Here is a 23,679-nt window from a genome sequence, read left to right as displayed (position 1 = left end):
ACTACTCCCGATGTGCTTTTCCGCTTAAAGCATTGCGATTTTATGTTTCCTTCAATATTTTTGGGCGGACGTTTGGTACACCGACCAATGAAAGTTCTTTCCTTTCTAAAATAGGAAGCCAGATGGACTTCTTGTTCAATAGAACAAGTATGTCAGTGTGGTTCACGTTAATTTCGGTGGATCTGACTACTAGAACAACGTTAAAAGCTCCCAAGATGCTACGAACGTTCTATGTCTAGTATCGTGCTTCAGTACTCTATCTGGAAACTACGGACATCGTTCTGAAAGACTACTCCATTGGAACAGCAAGAAGGGAATTCTAATGTTCAAAACCAACGATAATTTTGTCTTAGCGTTAATTCATAATATTTCATTACTTCCTCTGTTACCCGTTCAGTAACTCCATTTTGATATTCTTGACATTTTCAGTTCATGTTACAAAACGTGATCAAGTGAGCAGTAAATTTTATTTACGATCAAGCGCCAAAAATGTATATGTAAACAAATAATACGTGACTAATACTTGAACATTGATGAAGCAGGGAAAGTGTAGATGTGAAACAAATAATAACAACTACTATATCGTTATCTAGCAATACATGTAGCTATCGCGTAACATAATGCACCGCTGGTTTTCTTTAATACTTCAACGAGTTTCAACTTCATAGCAATTCAGTGCCGATATAGGTGCTTGCTGAAGTCTAATGTTCTAACTCATAAGATGGAGACATCATCCGCCCCAAAAGTTCCGAGACTGATTTTATTCCTGGTACACAAGCGACGTCATTGCAGTAAATTCGGTATCAGCTTGAACTAACAACTGAACAACAGCGTGCATTCGACCAAGCAGTTATGAGCAGGCAGTGTTACGCAGTGGACGTGCGGCCGTAATGTGTCAACGTTGTTCTGTCAGAAATTTAAATGGTGTAACATCTCCAGAATGTTTTGAGGAAGAGGTAATAGTGTGCAAAGTTTGTCCCGCGCATCCTGACACCTGATAACGACGCGTGGATCTCTGCCATGCCACCGCTAAATGCAAACCGATGACAGATTTTTTTTTTCACAGGTGACGAGGCTTTGAAGCTACCACAAAACGCCAAAGTGCACAAATTCACATTCATACCAATGTAACATGCAAGGTGAACAGCATCCCAAAGAAAGACATTTCTGGCAATTCTGAATGGGCGTAAGAACGTTATGTGCGTTTTATTCAAGTGAGGGGGACTATGCAGAACACCTGAAGCATTAAAACCACCATCTTAACTGTTTTCTATTTATTAACAATCTAGTCTCAAAATTTTTTGGAATGGCGCGGTATAAACACACAGAGTAACAAGTTGACACCCCATGGAGATGCCACTCTGACTCTGTGTAACATCGCCTCTTGCCTTGATTGTTTTCTTGGGTCATGGGTCATCAGTTTTCTGACTCGTCTGATACGGCCAGTGACGACCCCCTCTCCTCTTCCAACTTCGTCTCGGAGTATTACTTACACCCTACGTCATCAATTACTTGTTCCCCCTTCCAGTTCTTGCCCTCTGCAGTTTCCCCTGACACCATGGAAGTTACTTCCTGACGTTATAACAAGTGTCCTATCATCCTGTTCCCTCTTATTGTCAATTTTTTCTCATATCTCCATCTTCGGTGATTCAGTGGAGAACTTCCTCATGTCTTATCAGTCCACCTAATTTTCATCACTCCTCTGGAGCATCGTACCCACACACTTCTATTCTCGCCTTCTCCAATTCACCTACAAGCTATGTTTTACTACGGGACAATGATACGACCTAGACATTTTCAGAAATATTTTCCTGAAATTAAGGCCAATGGTTGACACTAATAGACATCGTTTAGTCAAGAATGCCCTCTTAGCCTATGCTGTCTGCTACGTCCTTCTGTCTTCGTCGGTAATACAATACTTTGCTTACAAGATATCAGAATGCCTTCAGTACTTCTGGTTCGCGATTCCCACTTCTGATGTTAAATTTGCTACTGTCAATCCATATCCTGTGATCAGCAAACTGTCCATACTATTCAGTGTGTCCTGTAGCTAGTCCGCAGCTCGTGGTCGTGCGGTAGCGTTCTCGCTTCCCGCGCCCGGGGTCCCGGGTTCGATTCCCGGCGGGGTCAGGGATTTTTTCTGCCTCGTGATGACTGGGTGTTGTGTGCTGTCCTCAGGTTAGTTAGGTTTAAGTAGTTCTAAGTTCTAGGGGACTGATGACCATAGATGTCAAGTCCCATAGTGCTCAGAGCCATTTGTCCTGTAGCTCTCACTCGCTGTCACTGAGGGCAGCGACGTCATCAGCGAATCTTATCGTTGATATTCTGACACCCTGACTTTTAATCCCATTCTGAACGTGCCTTCAGTAGGCATGAAAGGCTGCGTCTCTGACTTACACCCTTTTTAATCCGTACACTTCATTCCTGGTCTTCCATTCTTATTGTCCTCCTTGGTTTTATGCACGCCGTATAGCACCTGTCATTCCCTGTAGTTTACGCCTACCAGTATTTCTTTTCTTTGAAACTTTCGAACACCTTGCGCTATTTTCTTGTCCAGGTCTCCAAATCATATAAAAGTGTCTTGATTTTACTTAAGCCTTGCTTTCATTATCAAGCACAACATCAAAAATTCCTCCCTCGTGCTTCTGCTTCTCCTAAACCCAAACTGATTGTCACCTAACACGATAATCGATACAAGTGAGGCTACAATTTGCACACATAGTGTGTTAAGTGGATGCACTTGCGGCTTTGCCTAACGGTTTTCATCTGAGTAGTTGTTCTCTAAACAGCATCGCATACGAGGAAACCCAGTTGCCACTTTACCTGATGCTGCTAAAACCTTAGGTAATTAGGCTATGTACGGCTCTGTTTAAAAGGAATACTCATAGGATCAGGCCACATAACTCTGCTTTCATACCCAGCAGCTAAATTGCTGCTAAAAGCAATCTGTAGCTGTGATCCTCCACTCAAATGGTCTATGCACTGTCTAGAATAGCGAATTAATAAAATATACACGAATATTAAATAAAATATCTATGAATAAAAAAATAAAAGAGATTCTATTCTAACTTCTGAAACTGATGAAGATGACAGAAAATTATGTTAAATAATGTTTATTCATGAAGGCATATCGCAACTCAATGGAAAGTGGTCCTACGATATCCAGTTAAAATACAGACAGAAAATAACCTTATAAAAGCCAGTAAAGTAGATTTGAGAGCGTTACGAGAATGCTACTAGACCACAGGCTAAACAAATATATTACAACAGTTATAAAAATTTTTAAGACTATTTACAATAATTACAAATAAGGGTTTGTTCATAAACAAAGAAGCTAATTTTCTTGTGTTAGTGCACTCGTGTTAAATGAGCACAGACTGTCTTTAAACACTGTTCAAACAATTACTTATGTCTGCTTGATAGTAGCATCTTTTGCCACTAGTGGCGACAGCTAACACAAGAGATTGACCACTTCTCCAATTACCATGATCTTTTTATTAGCACTTGTAATGAATATTTAAATATCGTTACTGGCAAAATAGTAAAATATCCATTAAATAACTACACAAGTGTGAGAAGTTATGGGATTTTGTCCTGAATTCATTTACTGTGTTATGGTGGGGAATAGGACGTTCTGACAAGTATTTGCATAATAATACAGGGTGGTCCACTGATATGATCGGGCCAAATATCTCACGAAATAAGCATCAAACGAAAAAACTACTAAGAACGAAACTCGTCTAGCTTGAAGGGGAAAACCAGATGGCGCTATGGTTGGCCCACTAGATAGTGCTGCCATAGGTCAAACGGATATCAACTGCGTTTTTTTAAATAGGAACTCCCATTTTTATTACATATTCGTGTAGTACGTAAAGAAATATGCATGATTTAGTTGGACCACTTTTTTCTCTTTGTGATAGATGACGCTGTAATAGTCACAAACGTATAAGTACGTGGTACCACGTAACATTCCGCCAGTGAGGAGGTATCTGCTTCGTGATACATTACACGTGTTAAAATGAACCGTTTACCAATTGCGGAAAAGGTCTATATCGTGCTGATGTATGGCTATTGTGATCAAAATGCCCAACGGGCGTGTGCTTGTATGCTGCTCGGTATCCTGGACGACATCAGCCAAGTGTCCGGACCGTTCGCCGGATAGTTACGTTATTTAAGGAAACAGGAAGAGTTCAGCCACATGTGAAACGTCAACCACGACCTGCAACAAATGATGATGCCCAAGCAGGTGTTTTAGCTGCTGTCGCGGCTAATCCGCACATAAGTAGCAGACAAACTGCGCGAGAATCGGGAATCTCAAAAATGTCGGTGTTGAGAATGCTACATCAACATCGATTGCACCTGTACCATATTTCTATGCACCAGGAATTGCATGGCGACGACTTTGAACGTCGTGTACAGTTCTGCCACTGGGCACAACAGAAATTACGGGACGATGACAGATTTTTTGCACGCGTTCTATTTAGCGACGAAGCGTCATTCACCAACAGCGGTAACGTAAACCGGCATAATATGCACTGTTGTGCAACGGAAAATCCACAATGGCTACAAGTGGAACAGCAGCGACCTTGGCGGGTTAATTTATGGTGTGGCATTATGGGAGGCCCCCATTTTACCGATGGCAGTCTAAATGGTGCAATGTGCGCTGATTTCCTATGTAATGTTCTACCGATGTTACTACAAGATGTTTCACTGCATGACAGAATGGCGATGTGCTTCCAAAATGATGGATGTCCGGCACATAGCTCGCGCGCGGTTGAAACGGTATTGAATAACATATTTCATGACAGGTGGATTGGTCGTCAAAGCACCATATCATGGCCCTCACGTTCCCCGGATCCGACGTCCCCGGATTTCTTTCTGTGGGGAAAGTTGAAGAATATTTGCTATCGTGATCCACCGACAACACCTGACAACATGCGTCAGCGCATTGTCAACGCATGTGCAAACATTACGGAAGGCGAACTACTCGCTGTTGAGAGGAATGTCGTTACACGTATTTCCAAATGCACTGAGGTTGACGGACATCATTTTGAGCATTTATTTCATTAATGTGGTATTTACAGGTAATCACGCTGTAACAGCATGTGTTCTCAGAAATGATATGTTCACAAAGGTACATGTATCACAGTGGAACAAGCAGAATATAATGTTCAAACGTACCTACGTTCTGTATTTTAATTTATTAAACATACCTGTTACCAACTGTTCGTCTAAAATTGTGAGCCATATGTCTGACTATTACAGCGCCATCTATCATAAAGCGAAAAAAGTAGTCCAACTAAAACATTCATATTTCTTTACGTACTACACGAATATGTAATAAAAATGAGCGTTCCTATTTAAAAAAAAAACGCAGTTGATATCCGTTTGACATATGGCAGTGCCATCAAGCGGGCCAACCCTAGCGCCATCTCTTTCCCCCTTCAAGCTAGACAAGTTTCGTTCTTTGTAGTTTTTTCGTTTGACACTTATTTCGTGAGATATTTGGCCCGGTCACGATCAATGGACCACCCTTTATATATATATATAAAAGGCGTCATAAATCAAGAAATAAAATAAATACAGGTATTTAGCTTTCAGGGATAATTGCTATAGTGCAGTGCTACCACCTGAGACATCGTCTGTTGATGTATGAAGCATTTAAAAGCTATTAATTCAGATGTTGACTGTGAAAATGGTCAGACACTGCAAAATATTAACTTCGGCGGCTTTAAATATATTGAAAATATTGTTGTGACTCACTTTCCTGAGATTGCAGTTGTATTCGGATTTGCTTCATTACGTAACTACGATTTACTGTCGAATTTCTGAGCGCTGTAAGAAGTCATCTTTCAGCTTGCCTGATACTCCACCATTGTCGGTGGATCGTCTCTTCTGGGCCGCTGACCAGATTGCCAGCTTTGGGGTGTGCCTTGGCACCCAGGCTCACCAACAACGGTCGCCTCTGCTGGCACCGCTGCGCCTCTCTCCCTGCCCTGGGGTTGCCTCCAGTGATCAGCCTCACAGACAAACTCAGTTCACCTCGTACCAGTTCCAGGTGGACGGTAACTCGCCTACATACGCGTTACATTACGTAAATATTGGAAAAAATGTTTGAGACCAGTGAGGCTACAAACTTAGCAAAACGTAGCACGGATTCACGTACAAAGGACCGTTCTGCTACCAGTCATGAGTTTCTTTTGTATACATATTGCCCCCCCGCCCGTGAACCATGGACCTTGCCGTTGGTGGGGAGGCTTGCGTGCCTCAGTGATACAGATAGCCGTACCGTAGGTGCAACCACAACGGAGGGGTATCTGTTGAGAGGCCAGACAAACGTGTGGTTCCTGAAGAGGGGCAGCAGCCTTTTCAATAGTTGCAGGGCCAACAGTCTGGATGGTTGACAGATCTGGCCCTGTAACACTAACCAAAACGGCCTTGCTGTTTTGGTACTGCGAACGGCTGAAAGCAAGGGGAAACTACGGCCGTAATTTTTCCCGAGGACATGCAGCTGTACTGTACACACAGTATCTTGAAAGGAGGGTATAAGATGAACATCAACAAAAGCAAAACGAGTATAATGGAATGTAGTCGAATTAAGTCGGGTGTTGCTGATGGAATTAGATTAGGAAATGAGACACGTAAAGTAGTAAAGGAGTTTTGCTATTTAGGGAGTAAAATAACTGATGATGATCGAAGTAGAGAGGATATAAAATGTAGACTGGCAATGGCAAGGAAAGCGTTTCTGAAGAAGAGAAATTTGTTAACATCGAGTATAGATTTAAATGTCAGGAAGTCATTTCTGAAAGTATTTGTATGGAGTGTGGCCATGTATGGAAGTGAAACGTGGACGATACGTAGTTTGAACAAGAAGAGAATAGAAGCTTTCGAAATGTGGTGCTACACAAGAATGCTGAAGATCGGGTGGGTAGATCACGTAACTAATGAGGAGGTATTGAATAGGATTGAGGAGAAGAGAAGTTTGTGGCACAACTTCACTAGAAGAAGGGATCGCTTGGTAGGACATGTTCTGAGGCATCAATGGATCACCAATTTAGTACTGGAGCGCAGCGTGGAGGGTAAAAATCGTAGAGGGAGACCAAGAGATGAATACACTAAGCAGATTCAGAAGGATGTAGGCTGCAGTAGGTACTGGGAGATGAAGAAGCTGGCACAGGATAGAGTAGCATAGAGAGCTGCATCAAACCAGTCTCGGGACTGAAGACCACAACAACACATATTGCGCGACACGTTTCGTGTAATCGTTGCCATTTTCCAGTACGTTTTCTGTGAATTACGCAATTTAATCGTGATGTTTTCTATGTGTGAGGTGCTGCATTTTACTGGTGTCTTTAGGTTTTGTTTAGTCCATTTGCGCAGAAATACAATTTTCTGTGTACAGTATAAAATAAAATAGCAAGTGTATGTAAGTGAACATTTACAACAAGAGGGCAATAAATCTGGGATGAATCTTTTTGATACTTCAGGATCTAATACATTCGCTGTGAGCTGTGACTGGCTCGTATTATGCTTTGCATTAAACCTTGGTTGCTATTCTGTGATTGGTCTCCCGCGTGGTCGGTTGGCGTGGAGCAGCGAGGAAGTCTCCATGGCGAGTGTCTGGCCAGGGCCGCTGGCGGCGTCCACGCGCGGCCAGAGTGTGAGGGGTTTTTCCCATTGCTACGAGGTCTGTGGCTCACCAATCCAGGACACGAGAGTTGAGTCTTTACTTGAGGGGGGTAGGACGTCAAACGGACCGACTTGGAGCAGGAGAGTCACCACAGGACATTTCAATTTCTACTGTCTATACTTTTACAAATAAATTCGTAAAACTTTGTCACCATGACCAGGAAGGATTGAGGACTCACACTCATCGCAGTGGAGGTTCAAAAACGTAGTAAAATATCTTTTTTTACATATGAAATTTCATCATTTTTTCACTTACTACTGGCTGCATTTGTTGCTATAGGTACACTTTTCCTTCTAAGTAAGAGATTCTTCGATGAATTTTTCATAACATACAAACAGTAGTTACAGATGTATGAAACTCTAGAATTTTCCAAATCTATTAAACTGTGGAAAAAATTGAGATAATTAACTATAAAACTTGAATTTTTCCCAAACATGAAGTTTAAAATGTAACAGTTCATTCATTTTTTCATAAATTAAATAACTTCTAGAGTTTCATACACCTGTAACTATGGTTTGTATGCTGTGAAAAAGTTATCGAAGAATCTCTCTTGCTTAGGAAGAAAAGTGTACCTGTAGCAACAAATGCAGCCAGTAGTAAGTGAAAAAATGATGAAATTTCACATGTAAAAAAATGGTTGGTAGGTTGGTTGGTTGGTTGGTTGGTTGTTTGGGGGAAGAGACCAAACTGCGAGGTCGTCGGTCTCATCGGATTAGGGAAGGATGGGGAAGGAAGTCGGCCGTGCCCTTTCAAAGGAACCATCCCGGCATTTGCCTGGAGCGATTTAGGGAAATCACGGAAAACCTAAATCAGGATGGCCGGACGCGGGATAGAACCGTCGTCCTACCGAATGCGAGTCCAGTGTGCTAACCACTGCGCCACCTCGCTCGGTTGTAAAAAAATGTTTTGTTACGTTTTTGAGCTTCCACTGCTATGAGTATGAATCCTGAACCCTTCCTGGTCATGCTGTTAAAGTATACACAGTGGAAGTTAAAATGTCCTGTGCTGCCTCTCCTGCCCGTTTGACGTCCTACCCCCCTTAATCTACCAGCCAGTCCCAAATGTTCACATTGTGTCTTTTGAATTTCCTTGTGGGCTGTTTGGACATTCCCACGAGCAACAAGTTGGCGAAGTTCTAGCCGCCCTCCAGTGGAGTTTAACTTAACTCGATTTTTTCTGAATTGAAGTGCACCAGCGTAACCTTCTGCCTTGTGACCGTTAACGTTCCGGTTACCTGCCATGGCCGTTAACGTAAATTCAGGCAGTGTATTTTAATCGTCGTGTTGTGGCTGTCCAGCACGGGGTGTAGTTTGACAGCTGAATGTGTAAATCGTTGTGGGCGCCGATACCGTCGGCGTTGTTCCACTGAACTCCCTGTTGTGCGCTGGTCGGGTGGAGCGGAAGTTATCTTGTCGCTTGGTCCGTTGAGTGTCTTTCGGTTGGGTTGCCGTCGGATTGAGAATTGTTGGGCCGACTGCCTGTCTCACCTAAGCGTGTGTCAGTGTTTGAATTCCAGGCCGACCCTTGGAAACTTATGAGCGCTGTTAGATGTACTGCCTTTTCTTATTTGTCCTTGTTCTTTATGTATGGCTTCTATCCGATTTTAAATTAAAATTGTTTTGCCCTTAAGGCGTGAGATTGTTTGGGCCTTTAACCTGATTTAAAGAAATTTTACGATAAGGCCTTCTTCATTTTAAAATTCAAATTCCTGTTTTGAGCCTTAAGTTATTGGCCTTCAGCCGGTTTTAAATTAAAGTTGTTTTGCCCTTGAGGCGTGACACTGAATGGCGCATTTAGCCGGGAATTTAGATCTAAAATTAATCTTTGGTCTGCTCTATTTTTAATGTTTTCTTTACTCTTGTAATGGTGTCAAATGTATAAAGTAGTATGTTAGAATGCAACTGATAGCCAGTCTTTTGGCCCCTTTCCACAAATTAAACTATCTTTCCTGTCCTGCGGGTATAGCAGGGGATCTCAAGCTGCTATTTTTTAGTTTCCTATTGAGTGAGAGGAAGTTACCTGTATTTGTCACACGGTTTGCGTAACTGTTTGGCACAGGCATTGGCTCTCGGATAGGACTTTCGAGGTATTCCTTGAATGAATCTCTGGCGGAAGTTGTTGATCTCAATGGCAGCATGGAGGGAACAGAATAATTCCGTTGTGCTTAAAGGAGGAAACTTGACAATTCTGATGGTAGACAGACTCATGCCTGTGGTTTCAGTTCAAAACGATGTCTTTCACGGCGATGTAATATGTCTGCAGTGAATTGACTCCTTTAGCGCCCTTTATTAGCAGTCCGGTCATCCTTTAGACAGCCAGCACCCCACCATGTCTGGAAGCATGTCCTAGGTGAGTGCCATTATTTATTTAACTGCGTTCGAACAGGCCTTGGAAGGCCCAAATGTGCCGACTGGCCGCCGTGTCTTCCTCAACCCACAGACGTACTTTTAATTTAATTCACTTCCAATTGTGGGATACTCATCCAAGTTTTAAAGATTATTTTAGGTTTTTGGTCACAATGTACGATTAGAAGCTGTCATGGTTATAAAATCTCAATGACCTAAAAGCAAGATCCATGGAGCCACTGAATATTGGGTCAGCAAGATCCAGTGACATCAAGATTACCGATGCTATCCACCATGAGGGGTTTAAGGATTATCATCCCATTCCGATCCTCGTGAGTTGGTGAGCGTCCCCTTGTCATCTGGCCACAGCTCCTCATGGTGCCTCATTTCCATACCTTCCTCGTTCCTGTAGTCTGCTTACCAAACCGTTGCTCGCCTTATTATTGATTCGATTTTCACCTATATCCCGTAATCAAGAAAGAAGTGGTAGCATTTGAGAGGGGAGGTGGAGGATAAACACCAAACATAACCTTGGACAGCAGCCAACAGCTGGCCTGGTTAATGATAAAACGAACAGTTGTTTTAGATTAATTTAGATGCACGAGAGAGGTTGTCTTATGAAATTTTGAACTGACACTGCAATTGTGTTCTAGTATTCACAAATGTGGCCAAGGAGGAGAAGTCCTGCTTTCTGCTTTTCCTTTAGCGAGTCTTCGAATTTATTTACTAAACGAATTTAATAATCTACTGGGTTTGATTCTGAATAACGTGGGAGCATAAGAGCACTGTAGCGAGCTGAACCGAATTCGTACTGTGATATTCCTCTCCCCACTTTATTCTTGTACACTTCAATCCACGCGATTCATGTACCCAACAGACAAGTTCGGAATACCCACGGCTCACTTCTCCCTCGAAATGCGATGTATGTGTCACCCTATTGGATATCAGGGATCATGGGAATTCAGGGAAAAGAATTAACATATGTGGCAGCGAACGAGTTATGCGCTGAAAACCACGTGCCACACTTTACCATCCTACAACATGCTCTGGCAGTACTTGTGTTACCGAAGATATTTTTAGCAATTTTTTTAAAAATTGTATGTAACAGGAGAAGAGAAGGGAGGACGCCAAACCAGTGAAAAGAGTGATTTGGAAAACTATAACGCAGAAAAAAACCGTACTAAATACTGTAAGGAATAGTATGATTACAAAAGCCCGCCCGGTTAGCCGTGCGGTCCAACGCACTGCTAGCAGGCGGGAAGGCGTGCCGGTCCCCGGCAGGTTCAAATGGTTCAAATGGCTCTGAGCACTATGGGACTTAACATCTGTGGTCATCAGTCCCCTAGAACTTAGAACTACTTAAAACTAACTGACCTAAGGACATCACACACATCCATGCCCGAGGCAGGATTCGCACCTACGACCGTAGCGGTCGCGCGGTTTCAGACTGTAGCGCCTAGAACCGCTCGGCCACTATGGCCGGCAGGTCCCCGGCAGGAATCCGCCTGGCGGATCAGTGTCGAGTTCCGGTGTGCCGGCCAGCCTGTGGATGGTTTTTAAGGCGGTTTTCCATCTGCCTTGGCGAATGCGGGCTGGTTCCACTTATTCCACCTGTTACACTATGTCTGCGATTGCTGTGCAAACACTACTTCCACATACGTGTACACCCTAATTAGTCTAAATACTCTACCACGCAACGTTGGGGTTACACTCTTCTCGTGTGAGACGTTCTCGGGTGGGGGGGGGGGGGGGAGGGGGGAGGCACTGGGGACCGAACCGTATAACAACCCTGGGTTCGGGGTGGGGCGGCGGTGAGGTGCTGTAGCCTGTTGTGGGGTTGTGTGCCACTGAGGGCTACGGCGGACGTCTGGGACGAAGCGTCTCCGTCATTTCTAGGTGTCCGGTTTCCATGCAATACAATGATTACAAAAAACGATGTTTTAACTTTTGATTTTTTTGTTACTGGTTTGACATCCAATGAAGATGATCACATCTTAAACGCGTATCAAAGTACTATGGCCAAACTTTCAAACATCAGTCCTCACACGTAAAGGAAGAACATATGTTAAGGTCATAGTTCCAGAAATGCCCTATTTCATTCTTATTCTACGACGCTTCAGCGCATTAATCTTGGGAAACACACAGGAAAAGAACGTATCAGCACAGTACGAAACAGTTTCCTAAGTTTACCTCCGCTAGCAAGGAAAGTCGCAAAGACACTCTGATGCGTTGATGTATACCTGGAGAATTTTGTATTGTTTCACAGTCTTCCACAATACGGGTACGAAGACTCTGAAATTTCTTATCTACGGAACCCCAGTACAAGAGGTACAAATTCTCCCACGAATAAAAGTCTAGTGGGTTTAGGTCCGGAGAGCCTGAAGGCCGCGGTGGCCGAGCGGTTCTAGGCGCTTCAGTCCGGAACCGCGCGACTGCTATGGTCGCAGGTTCGAATCCTGCCTCGGGCATGGATGTGTGTGATGTCCTTAGGTTAGTTAGGTTTAAGTAGTTCTAAGTTCTAGGGGACTGATGACCTAAGATGTTAAGTCCCATAGTGCTCAGAGCCATTTGAACCATTTGAACTTGCTCCACCTCTTCATACCCATCTGTCAGGAAAACTTTATTTAAAAGCCTATAAACAGTGACATTGAAAGGTGGAAGCGCTTCATAGTGCATGAAGTAGATGTTTGTGTCACACGTGAAGCCACATATTGTAGCAGAACAGGTAGACTGTTCTCTAAGAAATATGATAAGTTCTCCGTTGAGCCATGGTGGGATACCATGAGGCCCTACCTACCAGTCACTAGCAGTACCGGCTCAAACGGTGACAGAAAATCTTTATTGATGACGTGATTCCACAATCTCGTGAGGATTCTCGGCAGCCCATTCGTACTGAATGTGAAAATTTACAATCTGGTCACGTTGAAACGAATCCTCATCCATGAATATCACGTTCACACTAAAGTGAGGCCTGACAAGTTGCTGAATGAACCATTCGCAAAATGTATACCGGTGCAGAAAAGTCACCTGCTGATAATGACTGCACGGTCTGTACATGGTACGGATACTGCGGATTCTCACACAGCACTCTCCAGAGACAGCCGTGTGGTCAGCTAATGTCTTACTCTGACATTAGGGCTGTTATCAAGCGCACGAAGAAGTTCCTCCTCCAGTTGAGGTGTCTTCGTCCTTCTAGGCCGCCCCCTGTCGCGAGTAGTCCGCTTAAACGTCCCATGCTCCCTAAAACGAAGCTCAGTTGCCTCAAACTTCGTGTGTAGCCACTGCCATTCTGGAAATCTCTCCAGATACAAACGTTTAGCGCCTTGGCTATTACCATCTGCTAATCCGTACAGCAAATGGGAGTGTGCTCACTCCGCATTTGAGAACAATTCCATTGCACCGTACAAGAAAACAATTTAATGGTAAGGCCGAAACAGTTGATGCTAGGTGCTTGCACAGGCCATAATGAGCACTAAACAGTTGACGCTACATGTCTAATGCTACTAGAGCCATGAGGTTAGTCTCATTCTACACAAGCAGTGACATGAGACCCATCTTAACATTACACTGGCGACGAACCTAAGAATTACAACTTAGTGTACATTTTAATCAAACGTAACCAAGAGGGTATTTTGAAAGGTCTATGTAATAAAATGTTTCATGTAACGTTGCTACGTTCCGTTTCTGTTTCACATGATTTATTTCCATGTTTTATTTAATCTGGTCTGATTTCGGCCATCAGGTCCTCTCTTACATTGGGCGGAGGTGTCACACATACAGTATCTTTTTTTACATCATAGCTACCTAAGAAATAACATTGATTTTATCCATACTGGATGAGAGGTCTTGGTTGTGAATGCCAATGTTAAAAAATATATCGGCTCAACCACTTGTTTATAGTGTAAAACACTAAGATTGACGCGTTTCGGAAGTCAAGCTTCCATCATCAGAATAATAAAAAGTAAAAGAACCTGTTAAAACTCGCTAAAATGGAACATGCACCAGGCACAATAAAATTGATATAAAATTAAAACATCGTGGCTACTTCCCTCGTTGCAGCCGTGTCTTCCAAGGTGCATCTCCACATAGTCCTCAAAATATAAAAAACTATAAAATGGTGTCGCCAATGGTGTTCAACATCTAAGCACATGGCTCTCTCCTCTATCGTCGTAAACCGCCCGTGCGTCTTCGTTAATACCACACACCACGTAGCCAAACACGACACTGAAACGCGAGATGTCTACACAAACAGATAACGTATACATGTTCCAAGGACCTCATCAAATGATGGTATCCTGCCAATTGCTAAAATTGTAGTTACAAAAAGAAACCAGTGAAATGTTTGAAAAAGTTATTTGTAGCACCAGTTAGCTGTTCATTCAGTGTGTTCTGATTATCAACGCTATGTATCGTAATTTCCAGCTGTTCTAGTACGAGGTGCATTCAAGTTCTAAGGCCTCCGATATTTTTTCTAATTAACTACTCACCCGAAATCGATGAAACTGGCGTCATTTCTCGACGTAATCGCCCTGCAGACGTATACATTTTTCACAACGCTGACGCCATGATTCCATGGCAGCGGCGAAGGCTTCTTTAGGAGTCTGTTTTGACCACTGGAAAATCGCTGAGGCAATAGCAGCACGGCTGGTGAATGTGCGGCCACGGAGAATGTCTTTCATTGTTGGAAAAAGCCAAAAGTCACTAGGAGCCAGCTCAGGTGAGTAGGGAGCATGAGGAATCACTTCAAAGTTGTTATCACGAAGAAACTGTTGCGTAACGTTAGCTCGATGTGCGGGTGCGTTGTCTTGGTGAAATAGCACACGCACAGCCCTTCCCGGACGTTTTTGTTGCAGTGCAGGAAGGAATTTGTTCTTCAAAATATTCTCGTAGGATGCACCTGTTACCGTAGTGCCCTTTGGAGCGCAATGGGTAAGGATTACGCCCTCGCTGTCCCAGAACATGGACACCATCATTTTTTCAGCACTGGCGGTTACCCGAAATTTTTTTGGTGGCGGTGAATCTGTGTGCTTCCATTGAGCTGACTGGCGCTTTGTTTCTGGATTGAAAAATGGCATCCACGTCTCATCCATTGTCACAACCAACGAAAAGAAAGCCCCATTCATGCTGTCGTTGCGCATCAACATTGCTTGGCAACATGCCACACGGGCAGCCATGTGGTCGTCCGTTAGCATTCGTGGCACCCACCTGGATGACACTTTTCGCATTTTCAGGTCATCATGCAGGATTGTGTGCACAGAACCCACAGAAACGCCAACTCTGGAGGCGATCTGTTCAACAGTCATTCGGCGATCCCCAAAAACAATTCTCTCCACTTTCTCGATCATGTCGTCAGACCGGCTTGTGCGAGCCCGAGGTTGTTTCGTTTTTTTTGTCACACGATGTTCTGCCTTCATTAAACTGTCGCACCCACGAACGCACTTTCGACACATCCATAACTCCATCACCACATGTCTCCTTCAACTGTCGATGAATTTCAATTGGTTTCACACCACGCAAATTCAGAAAACGAGTGATTGCACTCTGTTCAAGTAAGGAAAACGTCGCCATTTTAAGTATTTAAAACAGTTCTCATTCTCGCCGCTGGCGGTAAAATTCCATCTGCCGTACGGTGCTGCCATCTCTGGGATGTATTGACAATGAACGCGGCCTCATTTTAAAACAATGCGCATGTTTCTATCTGTTTCCAGTCAGGAGAAAAAAAAATCTGAGGCCTTAGGACTTGAATGCACCTCATAGATCCAGCTTTTTGCCTTTGTCCTGTCTATGTAAAATAACGAGATCCTGATCTTTTCCCAACATGGGGTGTCCCGTTTCCCAAATATGCGTGGCTACAGCTAACTTTGCAGACCAATAATACGCTGCAGTTTAAACTAAGAAATAATTTACAGCAGGAAAGCGATAAATGTGAGAGAGCTGGGTTCTATAAAATTCATTGTAACACGTGCAAGGCAAGCTATGTGGGCCAAACTGGTAGGTCCTTTAAAGTACGTTACAAATAACATAGCGATGCTTTCCGGCTTAATAATTTCGATAAGGCAGCTGTAGCCACGCATATTTGGGAAACGGGACACCCCATGTTGGGAATAGATCAGGATCTCGTTATTTTACATAGATAGGACAAAGGCAAAAACCTGGATCTACTAGAACAGCTGGAAATTACGATACATAGCGTGGATAATCGGAACACACTGAATGAACAGCTAACTGGTGATACAAATAACTTTTTCAAACATTTCACTGGTTTCTTTTAGTAACTACATTTTTAGCAATTGGCAGGATACCATCATTCATGAGGTCCTTATAACATGTATACGTTATCTGTTTGTATAGACATCTCTGTGACTTCCTTGTTTACTTGCGCGTGAGCTCACTCGCGTTTCAGTGTCGTGTTAGCCTACGTGGTGTGTGGTATCAAACGAAGACGCACGGGCGGTTTACGACGATAGAGGAGAGAGCCATGTGGTTAGATGTTGAACACCATAGGCGACACCATTTTAGAGTTTTTTATATTTTGACGACTATGCGGAGATGCACCTGGGAAGACACGGCTGCAACAATGGAAGTACCCACGATATTTTAATTTTATTATCAATTTTATTGTGCCTGGTGCAAGTTCCATTTTAGCGAGTTTTAACAGGTTCTTTTACTTTTTATTATTCTGATGATGGAAGCTTGACTTCCGAAACGCGTCAATCTTAGTGTTTTACACTATAAACAAGTGGTTGAGTCGATATATTTTTTAACATTAAGAAATAGCAATTTTAATATGAGAAATAGTATTAAAATGGTTTTAGTGTCAGATCATCTGTTACCTTTATTGAAGCAGTCCATATAACACATTTTATTCCTCTGCGTGTAAGGAATGTTTCCTGCATTTTGGCCATATCTTTTTGTTACATCCAGTACAAAATCATCTAATGTTTTCTAATGACACACTCGGGGAAGATTTCAGCAGTATTGTTATTCAGTAAGCTTCTGTTGTACGTCACGGCACTTTTGGTAACACCTAAAGCTGAATTGGGAACAAGATCCGGTCTTCGTTCTTTTAATTATTTTGCAGCGATTGCCGTTCGCAGTAGCGAGTCTATTAAGCCAAATGGCACGGCTTAGAAGCTGGATAGCAAACAAAGGCCTGCAGGGAGCCACTATGGCGGACATGAGATTACCACGAGGAAAGCCAAAAGTATTAGCATAGCAGAGACGAGCGGGCAGACTGCTTTAAAAGGCAAATGCGCGCCTAAGTTGGCAGAAAGCTGGCATTTTGCTAGACATGTGAATTACTTACAGGCTGTCCAGGGAGAACAGGTCTTCTTGAGCAGAGTTACCCGAGCGGTGGCACGCGGCCAGGTAATCCGGCAGTCCGCCTTGAAGTAACGGAGCGACATGATTTGCAACTTCGGGAGCTGCAAGGCGAATAAATCACTTGCGAAGATGTGAATAATACGAGCCACTTTCACACACACATTACTTCTGCGTCAGCACAAGCAGATTTTCCTTTCAAAACAGCAATTACATTGCCAGTACATAGGTTCGCGCTGATCACAGTGCTAAACCTAATGAAATAAACAGAACTTGATTTATAGGCGCTAGTGTGTAGCCATGTATTGAAATGAAACATGGACGATATATAGTTTAGACAAGAAGAGAATAGAAGCTTCCAAAATGTGGTGCTACAGAAGAATGCTGAAGATTAGGTGGGTAGATCACATAACTAATGAGGAGGTGTTGAATAGAATTGGGGAGAAGAGGAGTTTGAAGCACAACTTGACTAGAAGAAGGGATCGCTTGGTAGGACATGTTCTGAGGCATCAAGGGATCACCAATTTAGTACTGGAGGGCAGCGTGGAGGGTAAAAATCGTAGAGGGAGACCAAGAGATGAATACAAAGCAGATTCAGAAGGATGTAGGCTGTAGTAGGTACTGGAAGATGAAGAGGCTTGCGCAGGATAGAGTAGCATGGAGAGCTGCATCAAACCAGTCTCAGGACTGGAGACCACAACAACAACAGTAGACAGTTGCCTTTTTGGTTGCCTGAGTAGTCCTCAAAAACATCTTTCCAATCCTCTCATTGTTATTACTGGAACTTCTGACGGCAGTATCAGTTATTCTAAGGTAATAGAAAGCTCTACACTTGCATATTTACCAATACGCAGAAAACACCTGCCCCATACGAGTATATCGCGACTGTTGCGAGGTGCTCGTATGTAACAAAAAGCTTTGGATTCGCAGTATCGACTTTCGGATTTATATGTTGACACTAAGAAGTTTAAAAAATGCAAAATCTTAAAACACCCGCATAGGGTGTAACAGTTTTGCTAATACAAATAGCTGACGCCGTATTCATCGCGAAACATCTCCCTATATTAATAATTACCAGAGTCTACCAGCAAGTTAAAGAGTTGTTCAATATATCTGCAGACAGTTTTTATACATTGACCTCTACGACTTGATGAAAGTGTGCTACGCCAGTGAAACTTAAGAGATAGAAAATATGCATTTTTATATTTGTATATAGTGCTATTATTGGTATTTATTGCAGACAGATAGAACGATCAATGTGCATGAAATAGAGGATTTCATCAAGGTAGTTGAACAATCTTGCCAAAAAGGTTACTGTGATATGCGTCTAAGTATCGTATATACCAATCTCCATTTACGTTAGGAATGTTAGATATGTTAAAATTAAACTGTAGAATAGCAAAAGCACTATGAAGGTGGCAGTGTTCCAGAATTCTGAAAGACAATTAAGTAAATAAATAAAGGAATTGGATTGTGATGGCAACATTTGTTTTATTACAGCTATTATACTACAAAATAGGTTCATAAGCAAATTCAAGGTCATATATATCACTATTTAGCTTTCTCCTACATTAAAATAGAATTTAAAATAAAAAACAATATTAGCAGAAGACGAGATACTATGGTCTATCCTTGAGGGATAATAATCATTGGGGTGGTCGAGCGGTTCTAGGCGCTACAGTCTGGAACCGCGCGACCGCTATGGTCGCAGGTTAGAATCCTGCCTCGGGCATGGATGTGTGTGATATCCTTAGGTTAGTTAGGTTTAACTAGTTCTCAGTTCTAGGGGACTGATGACCTCAGAAGTTAAGTCCCATAGTGCTCAGAGCCATTTGAACCATTTTAATAATCATTAAATAGAAAGAAAGATGCTAGAAAACTGTAGAATAAGACGTGGTTAAGTGGCCACAGTACTTCGAGGGATTACTCATTTGACTTGTTGTGTTTGGTTACGGGTTGGGTTGTTTTCGGGTAAGAGACCAAACTGCGAGGTCATCGGTCTCGTCGGATTATGGAAGGATGGGGAAGGAAGTCGGCCGTGCCCTTTCAAAGGAACCATCCCGGCATTTGCCTGGAGCGATTTAGGGAAATCACGGAAAACCTAAATCAGGATGGCCGGACGCGGGATTGAATCGACGTCCTCCCGAATGCGAGTCCAGTGTGCCAACCACTGTGCCACCTCGCTCGGTCGTTTGGTTACGGCAAATATCACTGAATATGTGAATTTCGAATGGAAACCCTTCATAAGCTCAATAGCTTAACACACGACATTTTTGTTGCTTATACATTTAACAGTACCGGTTTTTTGGCAGTATAATGGATACTGAAGCGGAGAGAAGGCTACTGGTATGATTTACTAATAATGAACGACTGGAGTTGTCCTGAATGGATCAATGAGCTTTGACTCCATCTTACTACCATGTTAGTCGCTTACGTAAGACATGCAAATTATCCCGAATATTTAGATTCTTCCGTATTAACTCGATCACAAAATGGAAGAATCCAAGATTTGGGTTTAACGTCTCGTCCACGATGTCAGAGTCAGTACACAAGCTCGGATTGGGGATGGACGCAGGAGAGGACAGGTCGAGTCGTTATTGAAGGAACTACCCCACTATTCACTTTAAGTGGACGCAGACCCTTCTACAACTGCCATGTTAATGTTTTAGGTGTAGCGTGTCTGGCAACTTTATTCATCCGAATTTCGATACATCGGAAATTATCCATTGGGTAATAATTTTATGGCTCTAAAAATTCAAACAACGTTTTCACCTACTTCCGTAGATATGGGCCTTTATTTTTGATATATTTTGAAAAGGATGTAAGAATGTGTAAGCTGATATGGTATAGAAACACAGAAAATTATGGACCTTTATCTCTAATAGTTTAATTGTAAATGTTCCAGGTATTACTAAAACTTACATTTGCAAGAAATGGTGTTTGGGGTTTCGACACCAATGTAATGTAGCGCCAGGCCGCTTTCTTCCAGTTATCTCTGATTGACATAACACTGATTACGTGTTTTCCAAAGCGTATAACATCATTTCCTTTGTTGTACGTGGCAACAGGTATGGAAAGGGGAGGTTGGCAAAGCTTATAGGTGACAGCATAGGTGGGGGTGGGGGGATCACCCATGGGAAAATTCCGGTAGTTATGGGTGTTAGAGCTGTACCTTTTTTAGATTGAAGTCAGCTGACAGGTATTCCTGCTTAAGGGAAGTCTCTCTAACAAAGAAACCACTTTCGACAAAACTTAGGGATCCGATTAATGAGGGAATTAGTATATTTCATCAAAACATACAAGGCATTAGAGATAAAGTTAGTGAACTACTTATAGATGTTGACTCTGAAATTATTGGTATATCTGAACACTTCTTAAATAAGGAGATAATTCAGAGGCTTCCTTTACCAGGATACAGGTGGGCTGGCAGCTTTTCTAGGAGCTCTTTGCGGTGTGGGGGAGTAGCCATGTATGTGAAAAACGGTATCCCATTTGAGTCAATTGATGTTTCAAAGTACTGCACTGAAAAGGTGTTTGAGTGTTGTGCAGGTTTGGTTAAATTTAGTGGAGCTAAACTTCTTACTGTTGTTATTTGTAGATCCCAAGACTCCGATTTCACAACATTTTTTCTAAAGCTAGAGGAGGTTCTTGGTTCACTTTATAGGAAATACAAAAAGTTAGTTATATGTGGTGACTTCAATATAAATTGTATAAGTGATTGTGCAAGGAAAAGGATGCTGGTAGACCTCCTTAATTCATATAATCTTATGCAAACCGTATTCTTTCCAACTAGAGTGCAAGGGAACAGTAGAACAACCATAGACAATATTTTTGTTCATTCCTCATTACTAGAAGGCATTCTGTTAGCAAAATGGTGAATGGCCTTTCAGATCATGAGGCACAAACTTTAAGTCTAAAAGATTTTTGTGCTGCAACACATGTTAAATATAGTTACCAACTTTATAGGAAAGCTGATCCAGTTGCTGTAGAGACTTTTGTAAACCTTATCAAGGAACAAGAGTGGCAAGATGTTTATAGTGCTGATACAGTAGACGATAAATATAATGCTTTCCTCAATACCTTTCTCGTGCTCTTTGAAAGTTGTTTTCCGTTAGAACGTTCAAAACAGGGTACTAGCACAAACAGGCAGCCTGGGTGGCTGACTAAAGATATAAGAATATCTTGTAGAACAAAGTGGCAATTATATCAAAACATTAGAAACAGTCACAATCTAATTGCAGTAGCCCATTACAAACAGTATTGTAAGGTGCTTAAAAAAGTTATTAGGAAGGCAAAAAGTATGTGGCATGCAGATAGAATAGCTAAGTCTCAGGATAAAATTAAAACCATATGGTCAGTCGTAAAGGAAGTGGCTGGTCTGCAGAGACAGGTCGAGGACTTAGAATCATTGCGTAGTGGGAATGTCCGTGTTACTGATAAGTCGCATATATGTACAGTATTTAATAATCACTTTCTGAATATAGCAGGTGAACTAAATAGAAACCTAGTCCCAACAGGGAATCATATAGCGCTCGTAGATTAAAGTGTTCCGAGACTGTTACCTGAAATGCTGCTCCATGATACTGACAAGAGGGATATTGAGTTAATAATTAAATCACTAAAGACCAAGAACTCTCATGGATATGACGGGGTATCTAGCAGAATACTGAAGTATTGTTCCATGTATGTTAGCCCAGTACTTAGCCATATCTGTAACTTTTCCTTTAGGATTAAAGTACTCGGTAGTGAAGCCACTTTATAAAAAGGGAGACAGGGATAATGTTGATAATTATAGACCTATTTCTATGCCATCGGTGTTTGCTAAAGTTATCGAGAGGGTTGTATATACAAGGTTACTGGAGCATTTAAATTCACATAATTTGCTGTCAAATGTACAGTTTGGTTTCAGAAATGGCTTAACAACTGAAAATGCTATAGTCTCTTTTCTCTGTGAGGTTTTGGACGGATTAAATAAAAGGTTGCGAACGTTAGGTGTTTTCTTTGATTTAACGAAGGCTTTTGACTGTGTTGACCACAAAATATTACTGCAGAAGTTGGAACATTATGGAGTAAGGGGAGTAGCTTACAATTGGTTCGCCTCTTACTTTAAGAACAGAAAGCAGAAGGTAATTCTCCGCAATATTGAGAGTGGTAATGATGTTCAGTCCCAATGAGGCACTGTTAAATGGGGCGTTCCCCAAGGATCGGTGCTGGGGCCACTGCTGTTTCTTATTTATATAAATGATATGCCTTCTAGTATTACAGGTGATTCAAAAATATTTCTGTTTGCTGATGACACCAGCTTGGTAGTGAAGGATCTTGTGTATAATATTGAAACATTATCAAATAATGTAGTTCATGAAATAAGTTCGTGGCTTGTGGAAAATAATTTGATGCTAAATCACAGTAAGACTCAGTTTTTACAGTTTCTAACTCACAGTTCAACAAGAATTGATATTTTAATCAGACAGAATGGGCATGTTATAAGCGAGACGGAACAGTTCAAGTTCCTAGGCGTACGGATAGATAGTAAGCTGTTGTGGAAAGCCCATGTTCAGGATCTTGTTCAGAAACTAAATGCTGCTTGATTTACCATTAGAACAGTATCTGAAATAAGTGACATTTCAACACGAAAAGTAGTCTACTTCGCATATTTTCATACGCTTATGTCATATGGTATTATTTTTTGGGGTAATTCTTCTGATTCAAAAAGGGTATTTTTGGCTCAAAAACGGGTTGTTCGAGCTATGTGTGGTGTAAGTTCGAGAAACTCTTGTCGACCCCTATTCAATAGTCTGGGAATTCTGACATTGCCCTCACAGTATATATTTTCTTTATTGTCGTTTGCTGTTAGCAATATTAGCTTATTCCCAAGAGTTAGCAGCTTTCACTCAGTTAATACTAGGCAGAAATCAAATCTGCATGTGGAATGCACTTCCTTGACTCTTGTGCAGAAAGGAGTGCAGTATTCTGCTGCATCCATTTTCAATAAGCTACCACAAGAACTCAAAAATCTTAGCAGTTGCCCAAACGCTTTTAAGTCTAAACTGAAGAGTTTCCTCATGGCTCACTCCTTCTATTCTGTCGAGGAGCTCCTGGAAGAGCTAAAAAATTAAGCAAATTCCAGTATTACATTCCTGATTTTCTTTATTTAAACTAACGACGTGTCACCTGAATATGTTTCTTATATTTCATTTTATCTGTTTCTACAATCGTGTTATAATTTCGTGTATTGAATCGTTCCATGACCATGGAGACTTCTCCTTAATGTGGTCCCACGGAACAATAAATAAATAAAATAAAATAAAAAATAACATGATAATT

This window comes from Schistocerca nitens, chromosome 6, assembly GCF_023898315.1.
Source record: "Schistocerca nitens isolate TAMUIC-IGC-003100 chromosome 6, iqSchNite1.1, whole genome shotgun sequence".
NCBI classification, from domain to species: domain Eukaryota; kingdom Metazoa; phylum Arthropoda; class Insecta; order Orthoptera; family Acrididae; genus Schistocerca; species Schistocerca nitens.
This window is presented reverse-complemented; position numbering follows the sequence as displayed.